The sequence below is a fragment of the Phyllostomus discolor genome (genome assembly GCF_004126475.2).
Source record: "Phyllostomus discolor isolate MPI-MPIP mPhyDis1 chromosome 15 unlocalized genomic scaffold, mPhyDis1.pri.v3 mPhyDis1_scaffold_1, whole genome shotgun sequence".
NCBI classification, from domain to species: Eukaryota; Metazoa; Chordata; class Mammalia; order Chiroptera; family Phyllostomidae; genus Phyllostomus; species Phyllostomus discolor.
In genome coordinates this window covers 600,493-621,410 of record NW_023397489.1, presented here as the reverse complement: position 1 = coordinate 621,410, position 20,918 = coordinate 600,493, and the positions used below count along the sequence as shown (strand labels likewise).

The following is a 20,918-nucleotide window of genomic DNA, read 5'->3' as shown; positions in this document are numbered from 1 at the left end:
TTGTAAAAATGAAACATAGGTGTACTATCTCCCAAGGAGAACTAGCCCTTCTCCACAGAAGACAAAGTACCATTTTTAACTCAGTACCCATAAACACTGATCGTTTCCTTGGGGAAGAACTAGCTATTGTCCTGTAGGGAATGGTTAGTCAATCAAGTCACAATAGGCCCTTAGTGTGTAACCACTTTTGTCTAAAACATATTTAAGCAAGCCCCCCCATCCTTCCCACTTCCCTTACAAATTCTGAACCTAGGAGCTACCAAATCCTAAAAACAACAGGACAGTTAACTCTATACTCAAACTCATTACAATTTGCAATGACAACAGGGAGCCTGTCTTTCCAAGCAGAGAAAAAAAAATGACACTTATAAATCCCAGGCTGTTCTTCAGCCACCACTTGGAGCCTTGTTCGTACTGCTCCCTGCCCATTGCAAACTGGGCAGCCAAGGACTAAGAGCTTAAAGCTGATAAAAGAAGAGCCATCAGAGGAGGGTGAGTACCAGGCCTCTGAAGCTAAACAAGAAAAGGTAACAGAAGAAATTGCAAAACATGCCATTAATCACTGCTTCAGTGCCTTTGCCACCATGGGCAGTCCCCCCCAAAAGTAAAGACTAATAATGGGCCTCCCTATACCAGTGCAGTCTCCCAGGCCTTTTCCAGCCAGTATGCCATTCAGCATAAGACTTCTATAACCTATCATGCACAAAGACAGGCTATAGCAAAACAACCCCATATACGCTAAAGCTGTTATTACAGACAAAAGGAGAGAGAAATACTCCCTTCTCCCCAGAGACACCTCAACTTAGCCCTCTACACCTTAATTTTTTTTTAATTGTGATGAACAAGGATTAACTGCAGCAGAGAGGCATCACCCAGGGACTACAGCAAAACCCACAGGTTTCGTATTATGAAAGGATTTGAACACTGGTGAGTGGAAGGGCCTGGATCCAACATTAATGTGGAGAAAAAGTCACATTTGTGTCTTTCCAAAAGGTGTGGATCATCCCATCTCGGTGCCTGCGAGAGTAGTGAGACACAGTCACCGACCCTGTGAGCCATGTAGAATCCCAGATGAAGAGGCTGAGACTGACGCCATCTACAATGATGTCTCGATAAGTGTGCTCGACCTGAGAAGCCACACCCCCCACATGGGGACAGCTGAAGAAACTGATAGATGAGGCGGATGGAATGGTCCATCATCAAGGAACATCTAAAAACCCTGAGAACATGTCTGTGGCAGTGTTGGCCATTCTGGCATGTCAGGTTTGTAGCTGTAGAGGAGAGGCCAACTGGGCTTATCTCCCTGACCCACCAATGGCCAGTCCAGCCTCTTGGGAAAGTCCCTCCATTCCTGTGTTCACTAATGATACCTGGGTAGTGGGGGGATGATCAGCAAGTCATATTTATCCCACCTTGCATGGAGGATTTAATCACACTGGCCTCAGTGCCACCCCACCTATGTTTTTCCTCTACTGAGAAGACTGGGTGTTTACTATCACAAGAAAACCAAACTGTCTGTGGAGGGAGTAAGATTGCTATTATTATGGGGTCTTGGGGTATTGGAAAATATATACAAACAGTGTCCAAATGGGGACACCTTGCTGTCTCTAGGGTTGTCCCTCAGCAGCAGGCCTCGCTGTCCTATTGCCCTTGCCAGGCACATATTGAGATAAGAGGCATCCCACCATGGCATGCACGAGTGTGCCAACCTCATTCCAGTTGAGCACAATGTTTCCTGAATGCGGTTTTCCCATTGTGACTGGGCACACAAGATGGACCCATCTCATCCCCATCATCAACTTATGTTCCCTGGAGGATTTGTTGGTAATGTACTTTCCACCAAGGAAGGCCAAGTGCAAAAGGAGTTATGGCACCTTGGAGCCGCCTTACATTTAATAAATTTCACTACCCATAACACTTCTGACATGGATGTGGCATTTCAATATGGCCTGTGTCCAACAACCTTATGCCATAGTCACAACACAAGTTAATATTACTTATCAAGATAGGAAATATACCATGACCTGTGAAAACTGTAACATGACTAACTGTGCGTCCAGATACAATCCTGAAGAGGACATACTACTTATTCATCAACCCCCCTTTTATAATGATTCCAGTAAATGTCACTGGACCATAGTATGCAGATACCAGCCTACAAGTGCTTGAAGAACTACATAAGGCCTTATGTCACCCTAAGTAAGAACTTGGTCTTATTGTGGCTGGAATTATTGCTCTTGTCACAGTCCTTGCATCAGCAGCTACAGCTGTTGGCACCCTTGCTCAACATATTCAAAATGCTGATTTTGTTAATAACCTAGCTCATACTACTTCGGTAGCTTTCAATACTCAAAGTGCAATTATTGTCAAGCTAGAAGCTAAGCTTAATGCTCTTCATGTAGTGGTAATAAGTTCAGGAGATCAATTACAAGCCATTAAATTTAGACAAAGACTGCAGTGCCACGCACAGTATCAATATATCTGTGTTACTCAAGCTCTATATAACTGCAGCCAGTGAAATTGGGAAAAGGTAAAAGCACACTTGCATGGAGTATGGCATCATAACAATGTAAGTTTAGATTTAATTGAATTACACAGAGAGATCATAAGTATACAGGAAGCCGAAGACCCTATCATAAATCCTGCTCAGATAGCTCAAAAGTTATTATCTGAGTTAAAAGGCTTAAATCCCTTTAATCTGCTAAAACACAGCATTTTGTACCTAAGAGGACCTGTGCTCCCAATTGTAATCATACTCTGTGATTTCTCATTAGTCTGTCCACAAGCCTGAAGATAATTCTGGCTAACTCACTTGGAAGTGCATCACCTGCATTTAGAAAAGAAATGGAGAAAAGTTGATGTTGGGAGCTGTTCTGCCTGGTTTTGAGAACCATAGCCTCATTAATAGAGAATAGAGTCTCCTGACTAGGGCTGAGCGGAAAGACCTTGGGGCCATGAGCCACTAAAGAGACACAACCTATCCTTATGGAAGGAGCACAGCTCCTGCCTCCCTCACTTCCCCCTGCTTGGGCCAGGTGAATGACTGGTTAGACAATGACAGGTAAGACTCCTCAGAAGAGGGGCAACTAATACAGGTACTGTTGCAATGGGCCATCAGGGAAGGATTTAGGATGACTGGCTAACCAATGACTGGTAAGATTTCTCAAGGGAGGGACAACCTAAGACAGGCACAGTCATGGGGGGACCAAGGAGAAGGACTTAGGGTCTACAGAGAGGAGGCAGAAAGACTCTCAACCCTCAGCTTTGTCATAGCCTGAGTCCTCATTGTCACCCTGCCTGACTCAGCTTAAAAACTATGCCAGAGGCAGTTGCAGCCTTGTACTGGAATGAATGGCTCCCAGGGCCAATCTGGCTTGAAGAAAAATGAACATTTTGTCCTTTGAAGTCATGCTGCATTTTAGAAAAGGGAAAAGGAGGAGATATGAAGGATGGTGAAGACTGCCATAATACAGCCCGAATCTGACAGGATTGAACAGGAGATAGATAACTGTCAGCTTCAGCTGAATGGGACTGTAACTATTGCAGAAAACATATGTATCAGTTACATAGCCTAGGAATGGAACAATGGAACAACCTGTGCCTGTAGCATCTCCCTAAGTTTGCAAAATGTCCTTGAGTTGTATCTAACCAACCCCTATAAAATAAACGTGGACATTATGTTCAGGGCTCATTGTCTCTCCATCAGAGGACAATGTCTTACCTGGTCCCCACTTTTCCTTACACAATCTGCATTGTGTCTTTTCTTCATCTCCCATCGACCCCACTCAGGAACCCCCACTCCAAACTGGTAACAGCACCATTATTATATTAAATGTTAAAGGGATTTATCTAAGAAAAAGAAGATAAATATATGAACAGTAAAATGACAACAAACTCACAATTATCAACAAATGAACATAATGGACAAGAAAAACAATGAAAACAAAAACTAAGAAAACAACTAGAACAGGAACAGAATCAGAGAAATGGATATCACATGGAGGTATTTCAGTGGGGAGTGGGAAGGGAGGAATGGGGGCGGAAATGTACAGGAAAGAAGAAGCAGAATTAGTAGGCATGAAATACACAGGGAGAGATAAGAATGGCATAAGAAACATAGGACTCAAAGAACTTATAAAAAAGTAAATACACAGAGTAAAGGAATGCTTTTCATCAAATTTCTGAATTTGAAAGGGTATCTGAACCACTCATGTTACTATTTTGTATTTAGATGACAGCCATCTGCAGACAAGGGAGAATTGCCTCTATATTGAACTAAAGTATTCAGCATTGAAAAGGAAAAGTATCCTTACAAGTTCTAGAAAGAATAATGGGGAGGTCATTAAGTCATCAATCATAAGAGAATAAGTGGGCAAGAGAGGGAAGTGGGAGTGTGTGGCAGGTGTCATTCTAATTAAAGGAGGATGAATCCATCTGTAGCTAGGTTTCTACAGTTGGTTTAATTTGCACACAGATGGAAAAGACCACATTAAAGTTATATAGAAAACGTTCCTGAGATAAGTCTTTCTCTGTCTGTCATTAGGGGGTGCAGAGAATATATATAGGTAAAAACATTTATTTCTTTTGAGGTTGATGTCTTTCTGTTTCTTTTCTGGATCTGGTTTTGGATCTGAAGTGCTCAGCACTCAGAGCAGAGCAGGAGTGGAAAGCTGCATTGTTGGCACAAACCCCTGATCATAATGTCGCTGCTTTTATACCAAACTATTCGCACAGCTGACAAAATTCCTTAAAGAAAATAACTCTATAGTGTCTTCCTACTCACTGATTTCAAATTTTACATTTAAAGCCCAGAAAGTCTTTTCAGCTTGTGCATTTTATTTCTCCACACACATCTTTGAGATGCTAAAAGTTCTTAGGTGAGATCAAGATATTGCTCCATTTGGTGGTTCATGGTGATGGTGCTTATAGTCTGTTCCTACTTATTTTACTCAGTGTGAAGATGACACCAGCTGGTCCCTAAAGGAGGCCCTCACTTTCAGGGATTTCCAGACATTATAATAATAAAGTGTCCCAGAGTGTTTATGGTCCATACCACATCACCTATATGGCATTCAACAGCATCTAACACATCCAGCCCAACTTTTTACTAGGTGGTACTGGACTTCTTCTTGACAAAAAGTGATCCTGCCCAATTCTGCATTGTCTTATAGGAAATTTCACTCCTGTCCGTGAGCCTCAGTTTGCTTCTCTGAAAAGTGAGTGGTAGTATACAGAGTTTGTGAAATTAATTAGATCATCCATGACAGGTGCTTACCTGGTGCTTGGTTCTGCAGAACATTCTGCTGATCCTGCTGTGGTTGTTCAGTTTTAGGAATTTCCACTCCCACATGAGAAATCTTCTGCTTCATTTCTCACTAACCTGTTGCAATTCAGAGTTTGGAAAAACACATGGAAATAATCCTGCTATGGACTTTAAGATGCCAGCTCTGTTGTCCTGGTTATTGTCTATTCTGGGGCCACATTAGGGATCTTTGAAAGCAGTAGAGATGCACCAAGACAACTCAGATATTTGGGATGAAATTACATGGAGTTCCTTCATGCAACTATGGATATGATATACCTCCTCCATGCTGAAGCTGTCTGACACATTCAGCACAACTCAGTAAAAGAAGTAGACACAACCCTGAACTATAGCTTTAGTCAGAGAGTCAATCACTTTATACATGATTTGAACTTTCTTTCCTATGTCACAGGTGGTGTGTTCCCAGTCTTCTGTGCACCTGGAGAAATGTACCCATTGCTGACTGGAATAATTGATTATGGGACTATGTAAACAATTTAGTGACCTCTGAGTATCTGAGTTTAATTTTTAGAGCATGTGTTAGGAAGATGAGCATGGGATTGTGTATTAGGAGGGCTTGGCATCACCCTGGATTTGATTCAAGTGTATGTGAACATGTGGTCTCTTTTTGTCATTTCCACTGCAGCTTCTGGCCTAGCACTGGTGCCCTTCAACCTCCAGTTCTCCATCATTAACTTATGCCACACAGAGCACATGGGGCCAGAATCTAAAGTCAGTCCTCAGAGTCAGTTGTACAAAACACAGTGAGTATCCTCAGATGAAACAACCTATTTTTAATTTCCAGCCTTCTCTTCATACTCTGTGAGCTTTATTGCCATCATTTATATATTTGGCAAAATAAAAATTTATAAGGTTAAATTTGTACCTGCCACTGGTAAATTATATAAATTCAAAATATTGAACTTTTTTTTCTCCATTGTGATAGAGATTTAAAAGGAAGCATTATCCTCGAAAGATTTTTAAAATTTTTAATTGTACTTGTTGGTGTCACAATGGTTAATAAAATTATATCAATTCCAATAGCAAAATTTTATAGTAAGGAATTAGTATCTCATATTGTGTTTATCACCCAAAGCAGAATCTTTAAAGGTTTTGTGAAAGTTAATTGTTGTATATGTTTAAAATGAGTAATTTGATTTTATACATTGCATTTCAAACTTAATGAAGAAATAATGGCCTTGACTGCCACATTAGATCAATTTTCCTTTATAGACATTTATAAAATGTTCACTGTTCCCTGGCTGGCGTAGGTGAGTGGATTGAACGCGGGCTGCGAACCAAAGTGTCGCAGATTCGATTCCCAGTCAGGGTACATGCCTGGGTTGCAGGCCGTGACCCCCAGCAACCGCACATTGATGTTTCTCTCTCTCTATCTGTCTCCCTCCCTTTATTGCCCTCTCTAAAAATAAATAAAGTCTTTAAAAAAATGTTCACTGTTGGCTCTGTGGAGGCCACTGCCTCCACCCCCATGGGCATACCTGACTCACTAAGAGGAAGGAGGAGGCACCCCACCGAGGAGGGCAGCAGGGCTCAGAGAGTTAGCAGTCCCCAGAAAGACTTAACTCAGTGGTGGTGCTAAACTACCCTGAAGAGACTTTGAGAGTGCCCAGCACCTAGGACAGCAAAAAGGGAGTAGGTGGTGTATAGGTTGCCCCTAATTGGTACAGTTCAGGGAGAGCACAACTGGTGGATTAAAAGCTCCAGCTTGGCCCAGAGGGAGGGCAGGGTCCAGCAGCATATGGAGGACTTGGGCTGGAGGCAGGGAAACTGTGACTATTGCAGCCCAGACCTGGCCCACATCCTCATGAAACCATAGGAAGGGAGAAAAGCAAAGCCTCACCTCCCTCATTCTGTGGCATCCAGGAATACCAGAAGAACTCACTTGGTGGGTTTAAAGTCAGCAGGAGGATTCTTTAACTTTTTACCCAAGTGAGGCAATAAGACCTGGAGCTGTGGAAGTTCCAGAGACAGACTGAAAGAAGGATCACAGTGCTAACCCCAACAACTGAGAAACTTCGACAAATTTTCTTTACTATTCTAGGCAACTTGCATGTTATTGTTTATTTGTGTTATTATTATTTCCCTTATTTTTAATCCTCTCACTTTATTACTTCATTTTATTTCTTGTCTTTCTATTTAGCTTTATTCATTTTATTTGTTTGTTTAACTGCATGGTTTTAGTGCTTTTCCTTGTACTCTTTCATTCTGCATTTTAATTTTTTTTGATTCACTTCACTTGTGTTCCAATAGCACACTACTCTAGGTCACGTACTTCCTGTTGTTGTTATTCAAATCATATAGATTCTGTCATATGATTGTTGTTCCAGTGGTATTATAAATAATTGTTGTTCCGTACAATTGTAAGTACTACACAGCAACCCTCCCTGGTCTTAGCCCATTTCATTATCTTCTGGAGTTTTGGTACTATTGTGATTAACTCTGTTCTCTCATACACTATGCCTACTTTCTATCCTTTACTCTCACTATATCTGATAACCTCCCACAAGTGCTCTGCTTCCTGGATTCAGCTCAAAATCCTTCCACCCTGTATGAAGATTCTTCAATCTTTCCTACCTTTATAAAAAGTCACTAGATGTGTGAAAGATCACAGTTAATGCTATACTTATCCAAAGGATCTCCTACCTCTTCTCTATGTATTGGTACATTAAATCCCACAGAATACTCTCCCACTGTCTTAATCCAGTTTACCTTCACTCTGTAACTGATCACATGCAAGAGTAGATGGGAGTTGTGAAACCAACATACCTGTTAGAGTAGAGAACCCACCAACAAAGGAACCACCAACAGATAATAAAATAATATGGCAGGGGAGTGAAGGGAAACAACACTAACCTCCTTCCAGGACCATCTGGAATTACAACTAACTGTGGAGAATTTACCCAAAACAAACAATGGGACAATAGTGTGGAAGAACCCTTATAACCTCAAGCAGACAGAAGAACCAGCTTTGGCACAATCTGTCTACACCTGCACAGCAGCATACAAGATGTGGTCAGTGGAGTAATCCTCAGTCAAGCAGGGAAGGACCCACCAAGGAATGACACAACAACAATCAAAAGCCAAAGACATCCAGAGAGCCAACATAAAAGGCATCCCAAAAAGCATCAAGTCCAGGTGATCAAAAAGACTGTACCAGTGAATCTCACAGGTCTCTTACCATAGAACTTCATACTGCAAATGCAGAGAGTCAGGACAGATTGATTTAAGAAGCAGGGGCTAAAAAGAAGAATCTCACAAACAATGGGAAGACAAAGTAACAAACCCCAAATGAAAGGAAAGGAGGAAGCCTCAGACAGAATGTTAAATGTAATATACGCAAGTCAACTATCATATATTGAATGCAAACCAATGGTTATAAGGAAGCTCAATGCACTCACAGAGAATTACCAGAAACTACAGGGAAATTATGATGACCTCACTGCAAACTATATGAACATGAAAAAGAACATAGAAACTACCAACAAGGGCCAAGAGGAAATAAAGAATACAATTTCTGAACTGAAGAACACAGTATAAGAAATTAAAAGCAGGCTAGATGAAGCAGAGGATAAGACCAGCAGCCGGTGGACAAGGTAGAAAAAAAAAAAACACGCAGAAAGATAAAGAAAAGGAAAAAAGACTCAGAAAGAATGAAGAGGTGTTAAGGGAAATGCATGACAACATGAAATATAATAATATATGTTTAAAAGGGATATCAGATGAGATGAAGAATAGCAAGGGATGGAAAACCTGTTTGAAAAAGTAATGATGGAAAACTTCCCTAATTTGATGAGAGTAAATAACACACACATCCAGGAAGCATAGGGGGTCCTAATCAAGAGGAACCCAAAGTAGCCCACTCCAGGACACATGATAGGGAAATGGAGAAATTCCAAGACAAAGGGAGAATGTTAAAGGCAGCAAGGAAGAAACAGGGAGTGACATACAAGGGAGCCTCGATAACTAGCAGCTGACTTCTCAATGGAAACACAGCAAGCCAGAAGGGAATGGCCAAAAATATTCCAACTAATGAAAAGCAAAGGCCTGCAACAATGACTATCAAGCAAGACTCTCAATTAAAATGAAAGGTCAAATAAGGACCTTCCCAGACAAAAGACGCCTCAAAGAATACACCTCCTCCAAACCAGTGCCACACGATATGTTAAAGGGTCTGTTTTAAGAGAAGGGGACAAAAAAGAGTGAGAGAGAGAGGAACAAAGGTTTGAAGTAAAATGGCGATGAATAAGTACCTATCAATAATAACCTTAAGTATAAATGGATTAAATCTTCCAATTGAAAGAGATAGAGTAGCTGAATGGATGAGAAAACATGACCCACATATATGTTGCCTACAAGAGACCCACCTCTGAACAAAAGACCTACACAGACTGACAGTAAAGGGTTGGTAAAAAAAAATATTCCAAGCAAATAGACAGGAAAAAAAAATAGGGTAGCAGTACTCATATCAGACTTCAAAACAAGGTCCATGAAAAGAGACCCAGAAGGACATTTCATAATACTCAAAGGAAGAATCCATTAAGAAGCCCTAAACATCATAAAAATATATACAGCCAACATAGGAGCCTCCAAATTTATAAGGGAAATCTTGGAGGACTTTAAGAAATATATTGATGGCAACACAATTATAGTGGGGTATTTTAACACCCAACTGTCAAAAACAGATAGATCTTCCAAACAAAATACCAACATAGACTTTGTGGCATTGAACAGTGTCCAAATAAGAGGGACTTAGCTGATACACACACACACACACACACACACACACACACACAGAATCATTCAACCTAATTAAGAAAAATACACATTTTTTCAATGCACATGCAATATTCTCAAAGATAGACTGCATGGTAGGACAAAAACAGGACTCAAAAATTTCATGAAAATTGTAATCATATCAAGCATCTTCTCAGGCCACAAGGGACTGAAACTAGAAAACAACCTTGAGGAAAAAAACACAAAAACACTCAAATTTGTGGAGATTGAATAGCATGCCATTAAATAATAAATGGGTTAAGAATGAGATCAAGGAAGAAATCAAAAGTTTCTGGAAACAAATGAAAATGAATTCACAACAGTCCAAAACTTATGAGACACAGCAAAGGCAGTCCTGAGAGGGAAGTTCATAGTGATACAGGCCTACCTAAAAAAGGTAGAAACATTTCAAAAACACAACATAACTACATCTGCAGAAGTGGAGGAACAATACCAAAGTCAACCCAGAGCAAGTAGGAGGACGGAAATAACCATGACTAGAGCAGAATTAAATGACATAAAGACTAAAAGCACAATTCTAAGGATCAATAAATTCAAGACCTGGTTCTTGGAAAACATAAACAAAATTGACAAGCCTTTAAGTAGACTCATCAAAAGAAGTGAGAGGAACCAAATAAACAAAATCAGAAATGAAAGATGAAAAATTACAGTTGATACCACAGAAATACAAAGGATTATAAAAAATACTACAAATAACTATGTGCCAAGAAATTTGAAAACCTAGGGGAAATGGACAAACTTTTAGAAAAATATAATGTTCCAAAACTGAATGAAGAGGAAACAGAAAACCTGAACAGACCCATAACAGCTGACAAAATTGAAGCAGTAATCAAAACACTCCTGGACCACAAAAGAAGTGGACCTTTGAAAAATTTCACAGGTGAATTTTACAGAGCATTTAAGCAAGAGCTTGCCATTATCCATTCGAGACTATGACAAATATCCCAAGATGGAGGACTCCCAGGATCTTTTTCTGAAGCCAGCATCATCCTAATCACAAAACCAGATGAAGAAACAGCAAAGAAAGAAAACTACAGGCCAAATTTGATGATGAACATAGATGCTAAAATCCTCTAAAAAATATCAGTAAACAGCACCCAGTAATACATTAAAAAGACCATACACCATAATCAAGTTAGATTCACCCCAGGGATGAAAGTTGTTACAATATTTGCAAATCAATGAATGCAATACATCACATAAACAAAAGCAACCCCCCAAATCACATGATCATATCAATTGATGCAGGAAAAGCATTTTATGAGGTACTGCACCCATTTATGATAAACACACTCAGCAAAGTGGGAATAGAGGGAGTATTCCTCAACATTATAAAAGCCATATACAAGGGACCTGCAGCCCATGTCATACTCAATGGACAAAAACTTAAAGTTTTCCAACTAAGATCAGGAACAAGACAAGGATGTCTGCTTTCACCACTTCTACTCGACATAGGCTTGCAAGTCCTAGCCACAGCAATCAGACGAGAAAATAAAATAAAAGGAACACAAATTGGAATGGAGGAAACAAAATTGGCATTGCCCGCAGATGACATGATAGTGTACGTAGAAAACCCTGCAGACGCCACCAGAAAACTGCCTGACATAATAAGCGAATTTGGCAAAACAGTGGGATACAAAGTCAATATTCAGAAATCAAAGGTGTTTTTTGTATACCAACAATGAAATATCAGAAACACAAATCAGGAAAAAATCCCATTTGATATAGCAACAAGAAAAATAAAGTACCTAGGAATAAACCCAACCAAGGAGGTAAAAGATCTGTGCTCAGACAACTACACAACACTGGAGAAAGAAATTAAGGAAGACACAAACAAATGGAAGCATGCACCATAATCATGGATTGAAAGAATTAACATCATTGAAATATTCGTGCTATCCAAAGCAATTCAACACAATCCCTATTAAAGTACCAATGACATATTTCACAGATATAAAACAAACATTCCAAAAATTTACATGGAACAATTAATGACCCTGAATAAGTGCAGCCTTTTTGAGAAAGAACAAACTAGGAGGGATCACAATACCTGATATCAAACTGTACTGCAAGGCCACTGTAATCAAAACAATGTGGTGCTAACACAAGAACAGACACATAGATCAATAAAACAAATTAAAAGGCTCAGAAATAAACCTGAGTCTCTGTGGCCAAATAATATTTGACCAAAGAGGCAGAAGCATAAAATGGAGTAAAAATAGCCTCCTCAACAAATGATATTGGGATATTTGGACATCTACATGCCAAAAAGTAAGACTTGATCACCAACTTACACCATGCACAAAATAAATTCAAGGGGGATAAAAGACTTATATAAGTCATGACACCATAAAAGTCCTAGAGTGATGTGGACACCGTCCCGCAGTGTCCACGGTGTTATGGATGAATCAAGACAAATTCACAAGGTCTACCGAGTCCTGTGGAGAAGAAGGGACAGCATGACTACTCTCTCAAGGGGAGAGAACCTCACAGTGGCCTCGCCACTCTCTCAAGAGGAGCACACACTGACCCTTGACTTGACAGGCTTTTATTGGCTTTCTAATACCATACATCAAAGAAGGTTTTCATTCATTATATTTAGGTTTGCTTTAGGTAGTTACTTTTGACAGATAGAAATGGAAGGAATGTTACTGATTACTTCTTATGGTTTAACAAGGAAAAAATGTTGCAAATGCAAGGTCACAATAAGAGTAGCAGGTCTGGTTCCATATCAATCCTTGAGAGAATTAGCACAGATTTCAGGAAGTTACTTTAAAGATATGCAGCAAGTGCTCACCACCTGAATTCAGGGTAAGGGCATTTTAGCAAGAACAAGTCACAAAGCAGCCTAAGCATGATTTCCCATGGGAGAACTTCTACAAGGGTGTTGTCCTGTGTGACTCACTCCCCACTGGTTTTCCACGTGGATGCTGAGCTACATTTCCATGCCTTGTGAAGCAATTCCCTACACTACAGGAGAACACAGAAAGGAAAATCTCAGATATCCCACACAATAATATGCTGCAGTAACTTCTAACTAGAATGGAGTGTCCTTAGAATATAGGGCATGGCCATGCATTACTGTGCAAAAGACCCAGTGTGGTCATTCACGTTCTGAGTGTGTGAAGCAGCTGGGATGAAGCAGCTGGAATAGGATAAGGAGATAACAGGGTGAAGGGACGCCTGACTCCTTCACTTACACTCAGGAGCCTGAGATCAGTACTGATGCTGCTATGGGAATGTCAGAAATTTAGGGAAAGATTTCAAGTGACCAGATGCATGTGAAGGAAAAGTCAGGGCAAGATGTTCCTGAGAGGACCCCTGTTACTAACTGTGATTTGTGCAGGGGCACATTGGGAGCCTCCTTGTTCTCTGAATGAGAGATCTTCTGGGAATCCTGGATTAGGGGCAGGAATGGGGCTTTAGACTGTAGTGACTCCCAGGCAAGTTCTATGACATTTCCCTATTTCAGAACAATGGAATTGTGGTTTGGGAAATATAAGGGCATGAAAGTCATGGAGAAAATTATATGTCCTTGTCACTGGATAAGCATACAGAAATGACATTTTAGCAGCAAAGTTGAGGGTTGAGAGCTGTTCCAGGTCCCAGCACTGTCTACAACATCACAGTGTTCTTTCAGCCCTCCCTGCAGGGTGAGATCATAAGGAGCCTGCCTCCTCAGCTGAGACCACAGCACTGCAAGTGTCTCTGTCACTGGGCCAGTACTGATGGCATCACACAGCAGGGAGCAGTGTGGGGATACCTCTGATAACCGTAGATGATATTCAGCCTGTAATACATTCCTATGACAACTGAATCAATTACCACACACCTGGGGCCGCAATCTACATGCAATTATTTCTGTACATCCTGGAAATCAGAGCATGACGTCCTTTAGAGGGCTGAGGTAAATAGAGTGGCAAGACAACCCTTTCTCCAGAGGCTCTAGGGCAGATGTTTTATGAATATGTGTTTTAGCTCAAAATTATGTGTTGAAATCCTCATACAAACTGGATATTATTAGGAAGTGAGGCTTCAAGAGACCCTTAGATCATGAAATTGCCCCACGAAGGGGTTCTTGCATTTCTCAATGAACCCCATAGAACTTGTTTGTCCTTCCATCATGCGAGGACACAGCAAATTGTTTCTGATGTGAACCAGGAAGAGGGCCCTCAATAGAAGGCACCACACTGGTGTAACTAAATTCATATATGACTTTCTGCTGCTTCAAAAGCCAATCCCTGAGAGTCAGGTGTTGATGTAAAAGAAACTGGTTTTATTCAGGTGATGGCAACCTGGAAGATGAGACACTCTTATCTAAAGCGCCTTCTTATCACAACACAGTGATGTGAACTCCCCTTCCCTGGTGAATACCTAAGGCTCCACCCCTTACTACGTGACAGTTGTGCCAAGACAAAAAAAAAATATATATGGTCCAAATGAAAGGACACATCAAAGCTCCAAAAGTAGAATTAAATGATGAAGAGATAGCTGACCTATCAGAAGCAGAGTTCAAAACATTGTTAATCACAATGCTCTCAGAAATGTTTGAGTATGGTCTCAACATAGAGGAAGAAGTGAAGGCTATGAAAAGTGAAAGAAAGGAAAATGTACAGTGAACCAACAGAGATGGAAAGAAAATTGGGATTCAAATCAATGATGTGGAACAAAAGGAAGAAATAAGCATCCAACCAGCACAGAATGAAGGAACAAGAACTCCAAAAAATGAGGAGAGGCTTAGGAACCTCCAGGAATACTTTAAATGTTCCAACATCAGAATCATAGGGGTGCCAGAAAAAGAGGAGGAAGAAAAACATACTCAAAACTTATTTGAGAAAGTAATGAAGGGGAATCTCCTCATTCTGGCAAAGGAAATAGACTCCCAGGAAGCCCAGGATGCTCACAGAGTTCCAAAGAAGTTGGATCCAAGGAAGCATGCACCAAGGCACATCATAATTACATTACCCAAGATTAAAGAGGAAGGAGAGAATCTTAAAAGCAGCAAGACAAAACTAGAGAGTTATCTACAAAGGAGTTCCCATAAGACTCTCAGCTGATTTCTCAAAAGAAACATTACAGGCAAAAAGGGGCTAAAAAGAAGTATTCAAAGACATGAAACACGAGGAAATAAATCCAAGATTACTCTATCCCACAAACCTATAATTTAGAATGGAAGGGCAGATAAAGTAAGTCTAGATAAGGTCAAGTTAAAGAAGTTTATCATAACCAACCCCTTATTATATGAAATGTTAATGGGATTTATCTAAAAGAAGAAGATCAAGACTATCAACAGTAAAATGACAGCAGACTCACAACTATCAACAACTGGACCTAAAATGAAATCAAAAACAAAAACAAACTAAGCAAACAACTAGAACAAGAAGAGAATCTCAGAAATGGAGATCACATGGAGGGTTATCAGTGGGGAGGAGAAAGGTACAAGGAATAAGAAGAGTAATCATTGTGTACAAAATGGACAGAGGGAGGCTAAGAATACCATAGAAAATGGAGAAGCAAAAGAACTTATATGTACAACTTATAGACATGAACTAATGAGGAGGGAATGCTGGTGGGAGGGAGGTGCAGGGTGGAGGTGAATAAAGGGAAGAAAAAATGAGACAACTATAATAGTATAATCAATAAAGCATATTTAAAAAAATAAAACCACTTTTTAATATCCCAGTCCAGGCAGGGCTTTTTTTTTTTTTCTTATACTGAGAAGGAGAGACAACGCAAACAAAGAGATCATGAGTAGAGGCTCTGAACATACAGGCAGTGTCCTCACTGATCTTGATATGGCACATCAATATCAGACTCTTGGATCTGGTTGGTGCCAGAGAAACTCCTGCAGTTAGGTGACTTGCATCAACCAAAATTGTGGTCAAGGACACTTCTGGTACAAGTAGGGCTGGAATGGCTGGCCCTTGAAATATGCTTAAAAAGAACCTGTCAGTATGTGAGTTTTTAGGTAGGTTTTTAAAATACATATTATTCTTATTGTATTTCATGGTAAATCAGAGTAGTATGAAGTTTTTAATTCCCTGTTACAATCCTCCACTGTCAAGTTTTCCTTCATATCTATGGAGCTTGATATCCTCTGATATGTGTGGGCGAACGAAAATCTTAAGCATGTTGTAAAGCAATCTATCATGAGTTAAAAGCAGCTATATTTTTAAAGGTGCCTGTAGAGTAAATTCTTTTTTTCTTGTATGGAAAAAACAAGTCATAAATAGGTTCAAAACAATAAAGACAAGCATTATAAAGGAAAGAATGGTTAAACCTAAGTTAAAAAATTCCTTCTATATGCACCTAAGTCCCTGTGGTATCCATAAATATACACTAATAAACCAATCTCGAGTTCCCTCAAATAGAGGGTTGTGATGATCCAATAGTTTTGAAGCCCAGTGTCATTTTGCCTGATTATGGTGATGCTTATTTCCATCTGTGCTGAGGTGTCAATGTAAGAACAATAAGAGGAATTGGTGGTCATGCAAAATCCTTGTGCTGCTACTGTATAGTCTAAGGCAATATGATTATCTCCGACAACTGTATCTAGAGAGTCCTGAGGTTTATGAACATTAGCAATTGAGGTGGCAGTTTTATTGGCAATGGTGATTAGAATCTTGGAGACATTCTTATATACATGCTGATGTGCAGCTGCTCCCACCAGGATAATAGAGTATATCTAAAGAAATACTCAACATCACCTTGGATTTCTCTGTGGAGATCTCAGGCCATTCAGGTGAACATTGATTGCTCACCCTGGAGTCCCATCTGCCAAAACCAGTGTTACTTACATGCTTGTAGATCTCAAGATGGAACCATTCTCCTCTGGGTTCCCCAAACAGGTTAAAATCATCTGGGGTTCTAGTGCATGTTCTTTGGGACCTGTAGTTAAGGCTGCTCCTTTTCTTGAGAAAAGGTTACTTGGGTGGGCAGAGATGAGGCCTGGGCATGGAAAAAATGTGGCGATGTTGCCTAGGGGTGCTATTCCATGAGTAGGAGTAGAGCATGTAATCTGGTGGAGACAAATTGTGTTACAAATCTCAATATTATTGGGGCAAAAGCTAGAAAGTCTCAGGACCTAGTTTCATTAATATGTAAAAAATAAAACTCTGAAGGAATTGCCTGAATTAGAATATAATATCCCTAACTGTGTGTTACCAAGTCTACTGAAACTTAGTTTTCCCCATAGAATCACCCTAATTTTTACCAAAAAGCCACTTTAAGACTAATTCATTTATGCATTAAGTCCTGTTTCAATTTGACCTGATTATTGGCATAAACATAACAGGAACAACAGTGGATCATATGTATAGGCTCTCTTAAATGTACTGTGCTAGAATCTTATAAGAAATTTCCAGATTGAGCTCTAATTAGTCCCATGGGGTGGAGAAGCAAAATCACCCAGTTGCTATTAGTAATTTCCTGCAATACCTATGAATTTGTGTGCCTTTCTCAAATTCTTGAGGTCTTCCAAATTGTCTTGGTGTTCTCCCTTGCCATCTTCCAGGAAAGCAACCTTCATTCCTTGCTTGGAAAGACTTTCATGAACCTTCTGAATAAGGTTTTGTCAGCTCCATAGTCAAACTTCCTTCCTGAATTTTTTTGCTGACACGCAGATTCTAGGCATGTCTCTCTCAGACATAACATTCCAGTCAATGTCTTGATTAGTAAAACCACAATTGGAAGCAGGCCTTTTAACTCAGCAATTCCACTGCTAGATTATATTCTAAGAACCCTGAAACACCAATCCAAAAGAGCTTAGGCATCCCAATGTTCATAGAAGCACAATTCACAATAGCCAAGTTCTGGAAGCAACCTAAGTGTCCATCAGTAAATGAATGGATCAAAAAAAGAATGGTACAGTTACACAATGGAATACTACACAGCAGAGAGAAAGAAGGAGCTCCTACCCTTTGTGACAGCATGGATGGAAGTGGAGAGCATTATGCTAGGTGAAATAAACTAGGTGGTGAGGGACAAATACCATATGATCTCACCTTTCACTGGAGCCTAATCAACAAAAGAAAAAAGCAAGCAAAATATAACCAGAGACATTGAATTTAAAAACATTCTGACAGTAACCAGAGGGAAAGTAGAAGGGAATAATGGGAGAAAAAGGAGGAATGGTTTTCAGAAACAACAATAAAAGGCACATGGACAAAACCAAGTGGGGGTGGAAGCAAGGGAGGCAGGTGGGTTTGGCTGGGAGGGTGGAGAGAGGAGAGATGGGCGGGTACATGCAGACAACTGTAATTGAAAAACAATAAAATAATTTTTAAATGGATTTTGAAACCTTTTCTTCCCTTTGATCAGAATGTAAGATGTTAATGAAACAGACCAAGCCCTGGCTGGCGTAGCTCAGTGGATTGAGCGTGGGCTGTGAACCAAAGTGTCTCAGGTTCGATTCCCAGTCAGGGCACATGCCTGGGTTGCAGGCCATGACCCCCAGCAATCGCACATTGATGTTTCTCTCTCTCTCTTTCTCCCTCCCTTCCCTCTCTAGAAATAAATAAATAAAATCTTAAAAAAAAACAGGTCATAAGCTGTACTGAGTTTCCATACACTAAATATGTATTTGAAAAACCTCTATTAAACCATTAGCTAATATCAACATTAGCAAAAAATGTGAAATGTATCTGCCGTGTAAAAAGTGAGGCTTCTGAAATGAAACATTAAAAACATCATATCCCTGTCTGCCTTTTTACATTGAGCACATTTGTTCCCCTAGAGCTCTTCCTATAGAACTTTAAGGTAATTTTCTACATGTACATTTAAAAGACAGAACAAGAGAACAACAGCTTTGTATAGAATAGGGTTTGTAGGTTAGGTAGAATGAGTATAGTGAATTCCTGTTAACATCTTTATTGTTTCAAGATAACATCATTTGTATACAAATGACAGTAGACCCTTGCCTCTTTTTTTTTTTAATCTAAATAAAAGATAGCAGGAGATGAATTCTCAAGACAGAAAAAGAGCTATTCACATAAGGGACTATATCTTCCTTCATCATCTACTTGGAGCCAGTGTGGTGTTGCTGTAATAGAATCAGGAAAGACGTTGTGATAAGCTGAAAGAATTACATAAGCTGCTGTTATCATTTTACCAGCAAAGCACCTGCCAGGCAATGCATTGACAGGAATGATGGCTGCAACAATTGACGGGCACTTCACATATGAATTTTTGTCAACATAAATGTGAACAACTCCTCCAGGTTTATGATATTCGTCAATCACATCGCCCTTAATCTCTGTATCCCACCCCATTTCTTCTGTTTGAGGGTTAAACATGTTAGAGAGTTGAAAACACTGTGTTGCAAGAGGTTGAACAGAGGCAGCCACAGCTAAAGCTGAAGCTTCAGTCTGTTGAGAAAGTCTTGTTTGCAAATCCGCCACAGCACCAAATGCCAAAGAGTCACCCATTTGTAGAGCTTGCAGTGCTGCTGGCGGGATCTGCAAACCTGTACCCTCTGCAAGTCTTACCATTAATTGGAGATGACCTGTTGTTCCCAGGCCAGTCCAGTCCTTTCCAGTTCATCACTGTCCAAAAATGAGCTAGCTCTGGAAGCATCAGTATGCTCAGTCACATGACCAACTTTCATTGGCCTTCCAGGTATCTCAAATCCATTAGGTTATTCCAAAGTCTTCTCGACTCTTTCTGAATCAGAAAACATAATAAATCCATATCCTTTGGATCGACCTGTTTCACTATCCATTATGAACTGTGTACTTTCCATCCTTCCAAAAGGCTCAAAGATCCTTGAAGCATATCTTCAGTTGTATTAAAGTGTAATGAGCCCACATAAAGTCTCATAGGTCCAACACTTCCCTTTTGTAGATTGTTAGCCATTGATGATGGTGTTTTGTTTGTTTTGTTTTGTTTTGTTTTTTGTGGGGTTTTTTGTTTTTGTTTTTTGGCCTGTGATGACTGTACTAAGATTGGCACCCCTAAAACCCATTGGCCAGTTAATCCTGCTTCTAGAGGAGCTGAGATAACATTGACAGACCCCACACAAGCAATTCTTTGGAACATCTTGAGTTTCTATCAGAAATCATTCTCACATGTCAAACGTTTCCTACTGGAGGGAAAAAACTCTTCCTAATTCCTTGGCTGAATTCTTGCGGCCAACTGAAGGCAGAAAACAGTCTTTGCATCACTTTCCTCAGGAGTTAAATTACCAATAGGTTCCCTCCCAGGGCTCTTGTCTTTTCTGAATGGACTTTTGCTTCAGGAGTGTCTTCTGCTTAATTTGAGGCTATGAGTCAACACAATCTTTCCTCGGGTGGCACTGTTAAATTTTGGTCTGGAGTAAGGACTTCTGTAGCAGCCTCTGAATCTGTGATCTTGACATCTTGAGCAGTTCAGTCTCCTTTCTTGGATTCTACTTTGTTTTCTTTCTCTCTCTCTGCTTCTCTTTGATTCCTAACTTTTCCTTTTTTTCATTCACAACTACGACTTCTGCTTTTGCTTTTTTCCCTCTTTTTGTTACATTCTTCATGACCATTGGCACCGCTCAACTTGTTCTCATCCTTCCTGTAGGGAGCCCCAAGCATTGCTTCAATATCAATATTGTCTGCCCCCCTCTCTAAATGTCTGTGCGGGCTTCTGGGCCCCTGTGGTGCTAATATTCAGAAAGACAGGAGCTGCTGCTGCTGCTCTTGCTACAGTTACTCCTCCAGACCCAGGCCTCAGTACCACCCAGTCCAAATTCCGGACTCAGAGGATAAATAGGCCCCAGTGAATCTAAAAGAAACAATAGGATTAGAGAAGTCCACTCCCAAGTGCAAGATGGAGGCTT

General features: G+C 40.2%; 1 long non-coding RNA gene and 1 pseudogene across 1 annotated transcript; one reads left to right on the top strand and one right to left on the bottom strand.

Annotated features, from left to right (window-relative positions):
• Positions 1–6,054: 6,054 nt before the first annotated feature.
• LOC118498613 lies at positions 6,055–15,687 on the top strand. Its single transcript, XR_004901101.1, has 3 exons — positions 6,055–6,066; positions 13,405–13,409; positions 15,598–15,687. It is a non-coding gene; the product is annotated as an uncharacterized LOC118498613 (long non-coding RNA).
• Positions 15,688–18,955: 3,268 nt separating this feature from the next.
• On the bottom strand, positions 18,956–19,967 carry LOC114489315 (annotated as a pseudogene).
• Positions 19,968–20,918: the final 951 nt, after the last annotated feature.